This window comes from Toxotes jaculatrix, chromosome 12, assembly GCF_017976425.1.
Source record: "Toxotes jaculatrix isolate fToxJac2 chromosome 12, fToxJac2.pri, whole genome shotgun sequence".
Classification (NCBI taxonomy): Eukaryota; Metazoa; Chordata; class Actinopteri; family Toxotidae; genus Toxotes; species Toxotes jaculatrix.
Window position 1 is genome coordinate 642,593 of NC_054405.1, and position 13,154 is coordinate 655,746.

A 13,154-nucleotide genomic window follows, 5' to 3' on the forward strand; every position below is an offset into this window, starting at 1 on the left:
CAACATTAATCCTGATGAATTTTCTACATTTAAAAGTCACTTTTTTGGGTTTTTTGAACAGTGAGCACTAATATTTGGCTGTTGTTATCCTTTGTAGGTGAAAGTTCCACATCAAGGAAACAAGGTGATGAGGTGGATGAAAGTAAGTTTTTAAAAATAAAAACAGTCCAACCAGTCTTTAATTTTTTTACAATTATTTAAATAACTTTTAGTTCTACCTTCTCAAATGTGAGGATGATCCCTATCCTCTGATCTTGTTAATAGAAGATCTTTGGGCTATAATTTAAATGTTTTACTGTTTTCGTACAATAATAGACAGATAAATCAATCATGAGATTAATTGTTGGCTGCAGTCTACACTTGATGTCTACTTTAAGTACTTTCACCTGTACAATCTACTGCAGTCTATTTGCATATATAAGGTGGTCAGAATATTAAGAACACCTCTGAATACAATGCAGTTGAGTACATTATTTCTTTGACCTCAGTGCTAAAACACAGGACTGAATTAACACCTCTATGACGATGTCAACAAAAACTGAACATTATAGGCATCACAGTAAACTTTGAAGAACAGTTTAATTAGATTGTGTTAGTGTGTATAAACACTTGTAAACTCAGTGCTATGCACAGATAGTTGTGGATGAGGTGTCATTTTTAGTTTACTTGTTTTTCAGATAGACGTTATCATCTCTCGTACCTGAAAAAGAGACCTAACCCTCATGATGAGGATGGGAGTTCAGATATAGATGGTGAGTTAAAAGGTGTTTATTATGAAATCTACAAAAACTCCTACCTTTCAGCAACAGACCCTGCCAATTCTTTATTGAGATGAGTGTGGATGACGTGTCACTTTTTGTTTTGCTACTTTGCCACTTTTGCTATTTTACTCTTAAGAATATGAATTGCAATACTTGTCACCATTCCATTCTTTTGTTTCAGTGCATTTTTTTGAGATGGGTACTCCATCACAGTAAATATTTGTCATTTTTTATGGTACTTAAATTATTGTCATCATTGTGATATAGTTTTGTGAAAGAGCAGTTTTGTAATGTTCAAGGACACACTGCTGATTACACATTTGATCTCTGAATTTTAAGTGTTAGTAGCCAACTGTCAGGCTTTGGTAGATTATACTGTCAGCTCTGAAGTACATATGAATCCTGAATATCCATCATACTTTAGATTTCATTAACTAATGGTACTCTTGTGTTTCTGTCATAGTCAGGAACTAATATCTTGTTATGTTTTGTCCTGTGTTCATGTTGTCTCGTGGGTTTTGCTTTTATTTTGAAATGTGTTCTCCTTTTGTTTCAGGTGGCTTACCCTTCCTCTTGTTTCCCGCCAGTGTAATTTTTTTCCCCGTCCTAATTGTTTCCACCTGTTTCCTCTTACCTGGTGTCTATATATAGTCTGCGTCTCCCCTTGTCCTGTGCCAGTTCGTCTCGTCTTTATGTCAGTGAACCAGCGTTTTTGCCCGTGCTACCGTCCTGTTGTCAAGCCAGGTTTTGTATTTTGTTGTTACTTTTCCCTGTCGGAGCTACTGTTTTCATTGCTAGATTTTCCTTTGTTACTTTGTTTAGTCATTGTGCCTTTTTTTCTCGTATGAGTGATTTTTTGTTCTCACATTATCTTGTTGCCTCTTGGAGTGATTTTCAGTTGTACTTTGCAATAAAATATTGTTTATTTTGTACTTTGTCATCGAGTTGTGCATTTGGGTTCAGGTACAGCCTTAACAGTGTCTGGTTACTTTTGTATCAGAGCCCAGGAACAAGCTTGGTTATGAGGCCCTCACAGAAGAAGAGGAGAGGGAATCGAACCAGGACTTTGGTGGCAATTGGTAAGTCTTTTATAACTGGTTAGAAAAAAGTATATACTTTAAAGCTTAGACACTTTCTGTGACTGTCTGCAAGCCATGCAGTGGGTTTGGCAACATTAATTCCATTTATGCCCCTTAATAGTTTGCTAGCAAGAATTGTGCAGTGCTCTTTAAACACAAATCAACAATATTTTATACAATTTAATGGCACTCCATGTTTCATTGCAGCAGTAATGGTTAGGTGTGGCTTCTCAGTGGTGGTAAGGGGCTAGTGTAACCTGAAAAGTGACATCAGTGCACAACTCTAACCTGTTAAGTGTAAACTCTCATGTATGAATTATTTTAGCCCTTTTTGCAGATACAGTTGCATGCTTTCACTATATCTACCTTTGACACTCTGCATAGGATGAGGTGTCACTTTTTGTTTGTTCTTGTTTTTCAGATGGAGGTTCTGGCCTCTTATCCCCCAAAAAGAGACCTAACCCTCACAATGAAGATGGGAGTTCAGATATAGATGGTGAGCTAAACAGCATTTGTTGTAGTAGAAATAATAATAATAAAAAAAAAACTCTCCTGTCTTTTAGCAGTAGATCATACAGGTTATTTTTCAGGCTTTACCTTTGAAATGTGTGACGGGTGTAGTATGAACCCAAGTGCAGTACAAAACAGGCAATGAACTGATGATCAGTTAATAGGTTTATTAACTGGCACACAAAACAGTTCACGGGCTGGGCAGGAGGCTTGGTCGAGGCAGGCAAAAGTTCAGTAACAGGGAGGCAGGCAGAATCAGGCCAACAGTCCAGAGAGAGACAGGCTGAGCTCGTGGTCAAAACAGAAGGCAGAGGTAATTTACCAGGGGTCAGGCAAAACAGGCAGGTCATACACAGGCAGGGTCGGTACCGGGAAGACAGGCAGGTAAACGCTGGAAAGTCTTGCATTGCAGAGAACAATCTGGCACTGAGTGAGTGTGAGGCTGGAGAATATATACTGGTAGGTGAGCTGATTGGTGAGTGAGAGCAGGTGTGTGATTAGTGACTGAGAGCAGGTGTGTGATCAGTGACTGAGAGTGGGTGTGGTGATCAGTGGGTGTGGTGTGAGCAGGGCAGTGGAAAAGTACTGAGTCCATGGGCTGGAGCAGAGTGTGACAAAATGGGTATTCAATCACAGTAAATATTTAATGTCATTTTTTTTAATGGCAGTTAAATTATTGTCCTATTGTGATACAGTTTTGAAGAACAGTTTTGTAATATTCAAGGACAAACTGCTGATTACACTTTTGACCTCTGAATTTTAAGTGTTAGTTATCAGGCTTTGGTTGTCAAATCAAATCAGGCTTTATTGTACTTTATTGTGCTGTACATACAACTGCAGTGCAGGCAAAATGAGACAGTGTTTCTTGGGGTCAGGAGAGAGAAGGTAGAAACAAAGAAAATAAAAATCGTACTGAAAAAAACAAACACACTCGATCCCTGCAAACAGCCCCCCCTCCCTCTAACCCTTGAGACCCCCCCGCCTAACCCTTAATTATGATCCGTTAGCTCGGGGTTAGTAGAAAAATCGGTACAATTCTTGGCACCGGGGCGTCGCTTATATGGAATTTTACTAACACTCTTATAACTTTTACATTATACATTTTAGACGGCTGAAAATGGCAAAAATAAATATTTCACACTTCCTGCGTAATTACCAAAGCGTTTAATGTCATTATATTTGGCTTTTTCAACGAATAAACCCTTTAAAAAAAAAAAAAAAACTGGACTTTTGCACTTCTTTTTTTTTTTTTTATCCACTAGATGGCAGCAAGAGACCACGTAATCATTTTCACACCAAAAATTCCTTTGGGCAAGACTACGTGTCGAAAAGTTGGAATTCCACAATACAGCCCGGTGGTACTTCCGGAACTTGAACTTACCCACTATTCTCTCTAAAACGTCCCCCTTCTGTCACGTAACTCTCCCGGGCATGTGTCAGTGTAACTTGTACACAATGTACATCCGTTTCCCAAAGCTTTCATGTTAGCAGGTCCAATTCCTGGAATCGGTCGATGCTTTTTCCGGAAAAATAACTTGGTGTCACCTGGTTCCAAATGGGTGTGTCCAACCTCAGCCCCATATAAATACGAGCGGTTTTCACCAGCAGTTAGGCCCTGGCGATGATGAAGGTAAGAACCCAATTATTTCATGTAGATTTTTTTTTTTTTTTTTTTTTAAGGTCACTATCAAGGATGTAGATGTGCTCTTGCTGTAGATAATTATGATCTGTTAGCTCGGGGTTAGTAACAGGTTAGTAGAAATCTCGTCATTGCGGTGTCGCTTATATGGAATTTTTTTCAAATCCTTACAACTACTGCATTATACATATTAAACGCATGAAAACAGCAAAAATACATATTTCACACTTTGAGGATAATTATCAAAGCGTTTAATGTGATTATATTATACTTTTTCAATGAATAAACCCTTTTCAAAAAAATTGAACTTTTGCACTTCTATTTTTATCCACTAGGTGGCAGCACGAGACCATGTAATAATTTACACACCAAAAATTCATTTTTGCATGACCACGTGTTGAAAAGTTGGAATTCCAATTTACAGCTCAGTGGTACTTACCGGATCCAGGTACCTTTTCTGGAACTTGAACTTACCCACACTTTGCTCTAAAACGTTCCCCTCAGTAAAGTAACTGTCCCGGGCATGTGTCTGTGTCACTTACCCAATGTACATCCGTTTCCCAAAGCCTTCATGTTAGCAGGTCCTGGAATCGGACAGTGCTTTTTCCGGAAAACAAACTTGGTATCAGCTCGTTCTGAATGGGTGTGTCCAACCTCAGCCCAATATAAATAGGAGCGGTTTTCACCTGCAGTTATCACCCGGCGACTATGAAGGTAAGAACCCAATTATTTCATGTAGAAGGTCACTATCAAGGATGTAGACGTGCTCTTCCTGTACATGGACATATCTGACATATTCTTTCATGTAGATGTTTAAGGTCACTATCCTGGATGTAGACGTGCTCTTCCTGGATGTAGACATATCTGACATATTCTTTCATGTAGATGTATAAGGTCATTATCCTGGATGTAGACATGCTCTTCCTGGATGTAGACATATCTGACATTCTTTCATGTAGATGTATAAGGTCATTATCCTGGATGTAGACATGCTCTTCCTGGATGTAGACATATCTGACATTCTTTCATGTAGATGTATAAGGTCACTATCCTGGATGTAGACGTGCTCTTCCTGGATGTAGACATATCTGACATTCTTTCATGTAGATGTATAAGGTCACTATCCTGGATGTAGACGTGCTCTTCCTGGATGTAGACATATCTGACATTCTTTCATGTAGATGTGTAAGGTTATTATCCTGGATGTAGACATGCTCTTCCTGGATGTAGACATATCTGACATTCTTTCATGTAGATGTATAAGGTCATTATCCTGGATGTAGACATGCTCTTCCTGGATGTAGACATATCTGACATTCTTTCATGTAGATGTGTAAGGTCATTATCCTGGATGTAGACATATCTGACACATTCTTTCATGTAGATGTATAAGGTCACTATCCTGCTCATCAACATTTGTGGACATTGATATAGATTTCAAACATTTTACATTGCCACGCCTTTCTGTACCGTAGACAAAGACCAAGTGCCCAGAGTGTGGAGGACATTACGTGTCCCTTTCCCGCCATCTGCGGGACCGGCATGACATGAAGGATGATAAACAGAGGCGTCTCTTCATTAGTATGAAACATCTAAGATATGGTGGGAGACTGAGGTGCCCCATCAAAGACTGCAGATCACAGAAAGACTACGCGAGGCTCGACAAGCACCTCATCTCTGCCCATGGGAGAACCCGGGTATGATACACTTTACACGCCAATTTCATGGAAAACATAAACCGTATTCTTATTTCCATTTTCGTTCAATCATTTCATTCTCTTCCCACAGGGAAAGCGCATGACAAAGCTCATGACCAAGGCAAAGAAAGCCGCAATTAAAGAAAAACTCTGGACCCTCTACCAAACACCACCACCACCGCAAACACCACCACTGCCAGCTCCACCGACACAACCCCCGGGGACTCCGTCGACAATCCCTGCACCCCAATCTCCACCTCCACCAGCACTGCCTGCACAAACTAGAGCACTGTCCCCACCATCACCAACCCTGACCTACGTGGTTAATGGGTTGCACTCAATTAAAGACAGGCTGAAAAAGCTCTTGGAGGAGGTTGAGCTTCTACAGACTGTGACACAGCAACTGTGTGCTCTACATCCTGCGACAGCATCTGCCTCCACAGCCAGTGGTCCCTGCTCTACTCCTACCTCTCACTTGCAACAACCTGCGGCGAGTACGTCCTCTGCTCCTGAAACCCGCAGTGAGGGTGCCGTGGCTGCTCGGTCCTCTGCTCCTGACACCCGCAGGGAGCACTGGAAAAAAAGGCCATTCCAAAAATCAGCCAAAAAAAATTAATACAAGATATTTTTGCTTGTAATAAGCAAAAAAATCTGCGAATGGAACAGGTGAAAATTCTCTTGGTAAGATTTATTGAGAAAAGACATTATATTTAAGCCTTACAATATAAGAGTGATCTTGAAATTAGCTGGGAAAACTCATTTTTAGCAATATTTGACTAGTATTGTGATGTTTTGTGTCTCATAATAAGCTTGTGATGCTCAAATAGTATTTTCCCCTCAAAAGTAGCATCTTTTTTGTCACCCTGTTTGTTTCAAGTATATTTAACTAATTTTTAGTTCTATAATTGTTACACTGTTCTATATTTAAGTCCACCACCTGCTTGAAATAAGATTAGAAGCTGGCATTTTGAGACAAAATGACTTGAATTTAGCATTCATGACTTGTATTATGCAGTGCTCTTTTGCCATAATAAACCGTACCATCCTGTCATCATCTCAAGTGTATTTACCTTATTGTAAGCGCTACAAAAGTAAAACTGTTCTAGATTCGAGACATTAACTACTTCTTATAAGACAGAAAAAATGAAAACTAGTCTTGCATTTAACCAACTTTTTTATTTAAACAGCAAAAAGTCCCAGAGAACTGCATAAAAGGGAAACGGCTTAATTTTACATTTCTCACAGTATTTATGGAACTGCAATATGAAAACACAGCAGAACATGCCAAATATGTGAGTGAGTTAAGGTCAGGTCCAAACATCTGAGCAATCTGCCCCTCGATACACGTACAAAATATGTGCTTTGCACAGGCACACTCAAAGCATCGACACACTAGGCACACTTCAACTGCTAACTTAGCCAAATTCAGACCAAGAATCAATAGCAATGAACATGGGACTGTAGTACCCTTGGGGGGAGAGAGGAAGTGCTATCCTACGCCATGTCTGACCACTGGTTTTATTGGCCAATAAAAGCTATCCACTCAGCCATGCTCTTCTTGTAAGACGATGTGAGATCTCTCTCATGGATTTGGTCTAAGAGGACCTCCGTCTGTATGACTGAAAGCAGAGTGGCTACACACTTTGGATAAATCAGGTGTAGGGTATAATAGTAGGCCATAAGGTATAAAGCACTCTCGGCAAGCTTGTCTTTTGGAAAGGTGGTTATTGCCATATCTCCTACCACTAGGAGGCAGTTGGACGGACTGACAATCAGGACTGGGCAGGAGAGAGGGTGTTTCTTCAAGTAGGAATTGGGGTCTTCTGCTTCCTGTAACACATAACAGACATTCTTCTGGATGATACATTTTGGTCATTTGGAACCTAGGGTAGAGGGTTGTTTACAAACACATAACTTTACAAAGCAAAAGTCTGACAAAAGTTACAGTACTGAGAAAGCTCCATCTGAAAGTGCTGTTTTTAACTATCCCCAATGCATTTACTGTTTACACACATCTAGCCTTCCAAAAGAACTAAAAACCAAGGCTAGGCTAGTCTGGCTTGGTTATCATTAAGGTGATAAAACCTTCTACCGTGTAATGCACCCGTTTTTGTACATACTGTGACATAGCCAAGACATCTACCCAGTGAAAATCCTCACAAATGTTTTAGGTGTCTTTGATGCTTAGAACATACAGTATGTGAATAGGAAATACATTGCCAGTCATCAGCACCTTCAGTGATAATTTTTTCCCGATACTGCAGTAAAAATTATTCTGCAACATTTTACACAGCTCACCTCAAGGACATGCACCAGAGCCTCACTCACATCTCGTACCCTCTTTGGAGGAGCAGACGTGGAGGGGAACAGTGATGGCAGCACACGTAGAATCTCAAGAGCCTGTTCAGCTGTACAGGAAAAGATTCATTACTTAAACACGTGGACAAAGTGCACAAGGTCAAATCTGATCAAAAGGTATACAACAGACACAATGCTTAAAAAAAAAACATTCAGCAAATAATGGGATAGCCATCATAGATGAAAAAGAAAGATGACAAAACAGTAGCTCATGTACTTGACAATTAACATGCCTGAAGGTCTACCCAAACCCTATTCACTAATAACACCAAAACAGCATTCCCTACCTTTGTCCATTCCCATTGGGGGTTTCAGTGCCTTTTTCCATACACCAAAAATCTGCACCTTCTGGCAGAAGTCATGCCATCTTCCCTTCAGTTCATCGATGAAATTGGTGTTATCTTTATCCAAAATGCGTTGAAGCTCCTCCATCACCTACGACATATCAAATATACCAATATAGACATTTGAATATAACATATATCAGGAAATTGGTATTTTAAACATTGTGTGTGATACCATGGTTTTAATCATGCACAGTCAACACTGACTTACATGTCCAACGTCCTTGAAACAAGGATATGCCTTTAGAACCTTCTCGTGCCTGTCCTCCTCGTGAACGGTATTTGAATCAATAAATGCTCTTCTGGCTACAAATTCCAGATCCAAGAGATGAGAGACATCCTGGTGGTTTGGATTTTTTCTTTTATACAAAGTTTGTAGGGTCTTGTAGTGCTTGGCCAAGGTTGCTGGACAGTAGGTGTCTGGACTGTCAACATCAACAACAGACTTGTTCGCTGTAAGACACAAAAATACATAATTAATATGTCTCAGTTTAAAAAAAAGTTCATCTCATGTTGTTGCATTACAAAAAATCTGTCAAAAAACTGCAATAAAAATGATACATTAATATTAGATTAAACTTTCATGGAATTAAATCTTTTAACAAATATCATCCCTGATCCTAACTAACAAATACCTATTCATTTTTGGAATTTTAACCATGTCATTTTAAAAAAATCTAATGATTTTTTGTATAGTAAATGCATGAGAACTATTTGCTCGAAACTCATTTGGTCATGCAATCACATAAAATTGCATGTAGGCACACAAGTGCACCTCGACAAATATGCGTACAACCCCACTACACACAGTCATGAGGCAGTTGGACAAACTCACCTTCAGGACTGGACAGGGCAGAGGGTGCTTCTTCAGACAGGCTTTGGGATCTTCTTTTTCCTTCAACACATAACACAGGCATTTTTCTGAGAGGATAATGTACTTTAAGGATCATTAACGTATTTTGGAACCAAAAATTACATTCAATTAAAAAGAGCAAAAATGCCACTAATGAGACACATGGGTTTTAAATACATAACATTGTTTGATATGCTGGAGAGGTTATAGAAAATAATGTTGCACAGTAGACTAATACTAAAACTAATACTGCTGTACCCAGCTATTCAAAATGATACAATACCAGCTTTTTACTAATACCAGATTTCTGTTAAAACGTTTATAATGTAGTACTTTTTGTTTGTTTTCTACTTCCCAGAGAGCTGTTAACCAAATGGTGAGTGGAGTCCAGCAATATCAGGCTGCATTATTGGAGCACCTAAAAAAGCAAATGAGCGACATGATTGAGAATCATTCTGGGGACCTGGATCAACTAAAGAGTGATGCAATGGGGATATCTGACCAGTTTGTTGACCCTTTCTGTCAAATTGCTTCCACCCATTTGCAAGATAAGACCATCGAAGAACTGTTAGAACCAGTTGAACCAGAGATAGTTGTTGCAAAAGAAACAGTACGTTATGTGAAACATGGAAACTCCAGAGCTCTTACCATTAAGGACCATTGTTTTCATTACATAGCATAGGTGAAAAGTTTGGAGCAGCTGCTGTCACATCCAAGAACAATTGCAATGATTGATGAGAGGCCACAGGCATGCAAGGATGGATTTTTTCATGATTTCATTGATGGAGACATTTTTAAGTCGCACCCACTGTTTTTGAAATTTCCCACGGCATTGCAGTTGATTTTATATACAGATGAAATTGAGCTATGCAATCCTCTTGGATCTCGGGCAAACAAAAACAAATTGGTTTTGATTTATTACACCTTAGGTAACATCAACCCTTAATATAGATCAAGACTTGCTGCCATTCGTCTGCTTGCCATGATAAAATCAAAAGATCTTTCCCATTGTGGTATTGATGAGATACTTGAGAGGATTAACCGCGATTTAACTGAGCTGAGTGATGGTGTCCAGGTTGTCACTGCAAATGGTAAGAGGACAATTTATGGGGCACTTATGTCTGTGTGCGGAGACACTCTAGCTCAGCATGAAGTGGCTGGATTTAAGATAGGAGTGGGATTTGCCTACAGTAAATGCAGGCACTGCGAATGCAACTTTGAAGACATGCAGGAGCAATTTAATGAAGATTTGTTTGTTAAAAGGACAATGGCAAGTCATAACAGGCAATGTAATGACACTGAAAAGGCAAATACTGACTTTCTGAAAGACAATCTAAAACTGACATATGGCATAAACAGGAGAAGCAAATGAACAGAATTTCCTCACTTTGATATAATCAATCAAACCCCACAGGACATCATGCATGTCATTCTTGAAGGTGTTGCCCCATATGAAATCAAATGTGTTTTAAAGCATCTTGTGCTTTCAGGGCATATGGACTTAGACGCATTCAACAGTGCAATTTTTTGTTTCCCTTATTCTCCTGTGGATGCAAAGGATAAGCCTTGCCCCATATCTGTCAATACACTGTCATCAAATGACAATAAATTGAAACAGTCAGCTGGGCAGATGCTGGTTTTGTTAAAGATCCTGCCATTTCTCATTGACAAAATTGGAGAAAATGATTACACACAAGTGCTACTTAAGTTGTTAGAGATTCTAAAAAAAAAAAATCTATTTTCACCTATTATTGCTCTTTCAACTCTTTCAAGGCTGAAGCTTTTAATAGAGCAACATTTAAAACATTTCAAACAACTGTTTCCAGATGCAAATATTATACCTAAACAGCATTACTTGCTGCATCTTCCTTCTCAGATTAAGGCACTTGGTCCTACGGTGAGGCATATGTGTATGCGCTTTGAGTCAAAGCACTGCTTTTTTAAGCAGTGGGCTTTGAAAAGTAGTTTTAAAAACATCTGTAAGTCTCTTGTGAAGCACAACCAACTTTATGAATGTAGTCAGAATGTGCATGGGCCCAACCTCTGAGGTGAAAAATGTTCACTATGTAGAAGGAAAGATTAAAGCCTTCTTAGGAATAGAGCACGTTGAACATATAGTTTCGGTACAGTGGATTATACAGCATGGAAATAAGCATACATGTGGAAAATCTTTTGGTTATTTCTAATGTGGAGTTTGCACTTGTGAAAAACATTTCTATTTTAAATGCGTCAGTGTACTCTCTACAGTTGGGTGGAATGATCATTATTTAGCTTACGAGGTAGAAGTTCCTAACCTAGCTCAAGCCAATATTTTCATGGATGCTGAAAAGCGTGTTGATTATACACCATACTACTATGTAAACTTCAATAATAGCAAGTACATTCCACTGAAGTATGATCTCACAGACATCATCAAACATCATTCTTGAGTCTGTATTGAGCGTGGGAATTTGGGCTGATTTTTTAAAAATTTTTTAAGCGCTGACAAACACTAATTGATGACAGCATTTATTTTTACTTATTACTTTTGTAATAATGTGGTGCAGTATGTCTAGAGTACGACAGAACAGAGAAGGAAACAATTCCAGCTTTTGCCTTTGTCTTTGTTAGATATATGGACAGTTTGATGGAAATGTAAGAAAAATAGCCACACTGTATTGTGCATGAGTTGTTGTGCATGTTGACCTGCAGATTTCAATAAAGCAGATCTGTTGTCTCAGTTCAAGTTGAGTCTATTTCTTAAAACAAGACGATTCATCTTTTACAAATAACACAGCAGCTTAAAAACCTTATGACATGTCAAAAAAAACCTTGTTTCATCTGAGATATGACTCAAAACGATGTTTTCAGGACAGTTTCACTTAATAAGATATTCAAGATGCACTGTCTAAAAACAAGCTCCTTTATCTCGCTTAAATCTCTCTCTTTAGGTGATTTTGTCTTATATTAAGTGTGATGAGATATTTTGACTAGAAATTAGAAAAATATACTTGGCAAGATTTCCAAACCACGCCTCGGAGCAGGAAGTTACTGACTTGGTCGGGTCCTTTGGCAAGATCAACAACGTGATCCTCATGCCGTGCTCAGAAGAAGAGAGCGAGAAGAGCCAAGGACAGAAGGTACATCTAAGAGTATCTACATGTTCATGTGTTTTACAAGAAATTTCACTTTGAGATTTGAAGTTCCAGAGCAGTTTCAAACAGATGATAGAGAAAAAAAAGAAGAATAACAAAGTGTAGTCAGTGTTGCAGTTTGCTCATGCTGTGAATATTACAGGCAAAAAGAAAGAACATGTTTCAGTAATCAGTCCATTTCTTGAAAACAGGATGCTTATTTTCTGTTTTGTTGTATTAAAATGTGCAGAATTAACATTTTCTCTAAGTGTGTTTTACAAGAAAGAATAGAATTGGCCTGTTCATCTGTCACTCTTCAGTCAACAAAACAGTGGCTGTGGATATTTTAGCCTGTGCAGGTTTCCTGCTTCTGCTTTGCACAATGTCATCCTGGTTTCTATCCCTTGCTGCAGGCCTCTGTATGCATGGTGAAGGCTGAAGACGCTCAGGCACTGGCTAACTCCACAAATCTCTCCATCAGAGACCAGAAAATCACTGCTTCAACAGCCAAGGTACCATGTGGAAAACATACACACATGTGGCACTGAAGGCATGTTCACTTTAAACCCTTTCAATCATAGAAAACATAAAGCTTCCACAAAAATGCTGAGTGGAGTTTGTTTTCTGTCTAAATGCAATTGTTGATTCAGAAACCATCTCATACACAAAATTAGTTTCAATTCCTTTTTTATTATTTTTTGATGTTTGAAGTCTCATTTCTGTTTGATTTCCTTTAGAAACCTGAAGGAGTGCAATCTCCTGATGCCAACAACAGGTCTGCCACAGTTATCATCACCGTT

At 38.9% G+C, this 13,154-nt stretch overlaps 1 protein-coding gene and 1 long non-coding RNA gene across 2 annotated transcripts in view; one reads left to right on the forward strand and one right to left on the reverse strand.

The window, feature by feature from the left end:
* LOC121190893 (NACHT, LRR and PYD domains-containing protein 14-like) overlaps positions 1-13,154 on the reverse strand; it is a 202,175-nt gene that overhangs the window by 29,580 nt on the left and 159,441 nt on the right. The gene's annotated exons all lie outside the window — the stretch shown is intronic.
* On the forward strand, positions 72-1,822 carry LOC121190902. Its single transcript, XR_005895026.1, has 3 exons — positions 72-142; positions 678-752; positions 1,762-1,822. It is a non-coding gene; the product is annotated as an uncharacterized LOC121190902 (long non-coding RNA).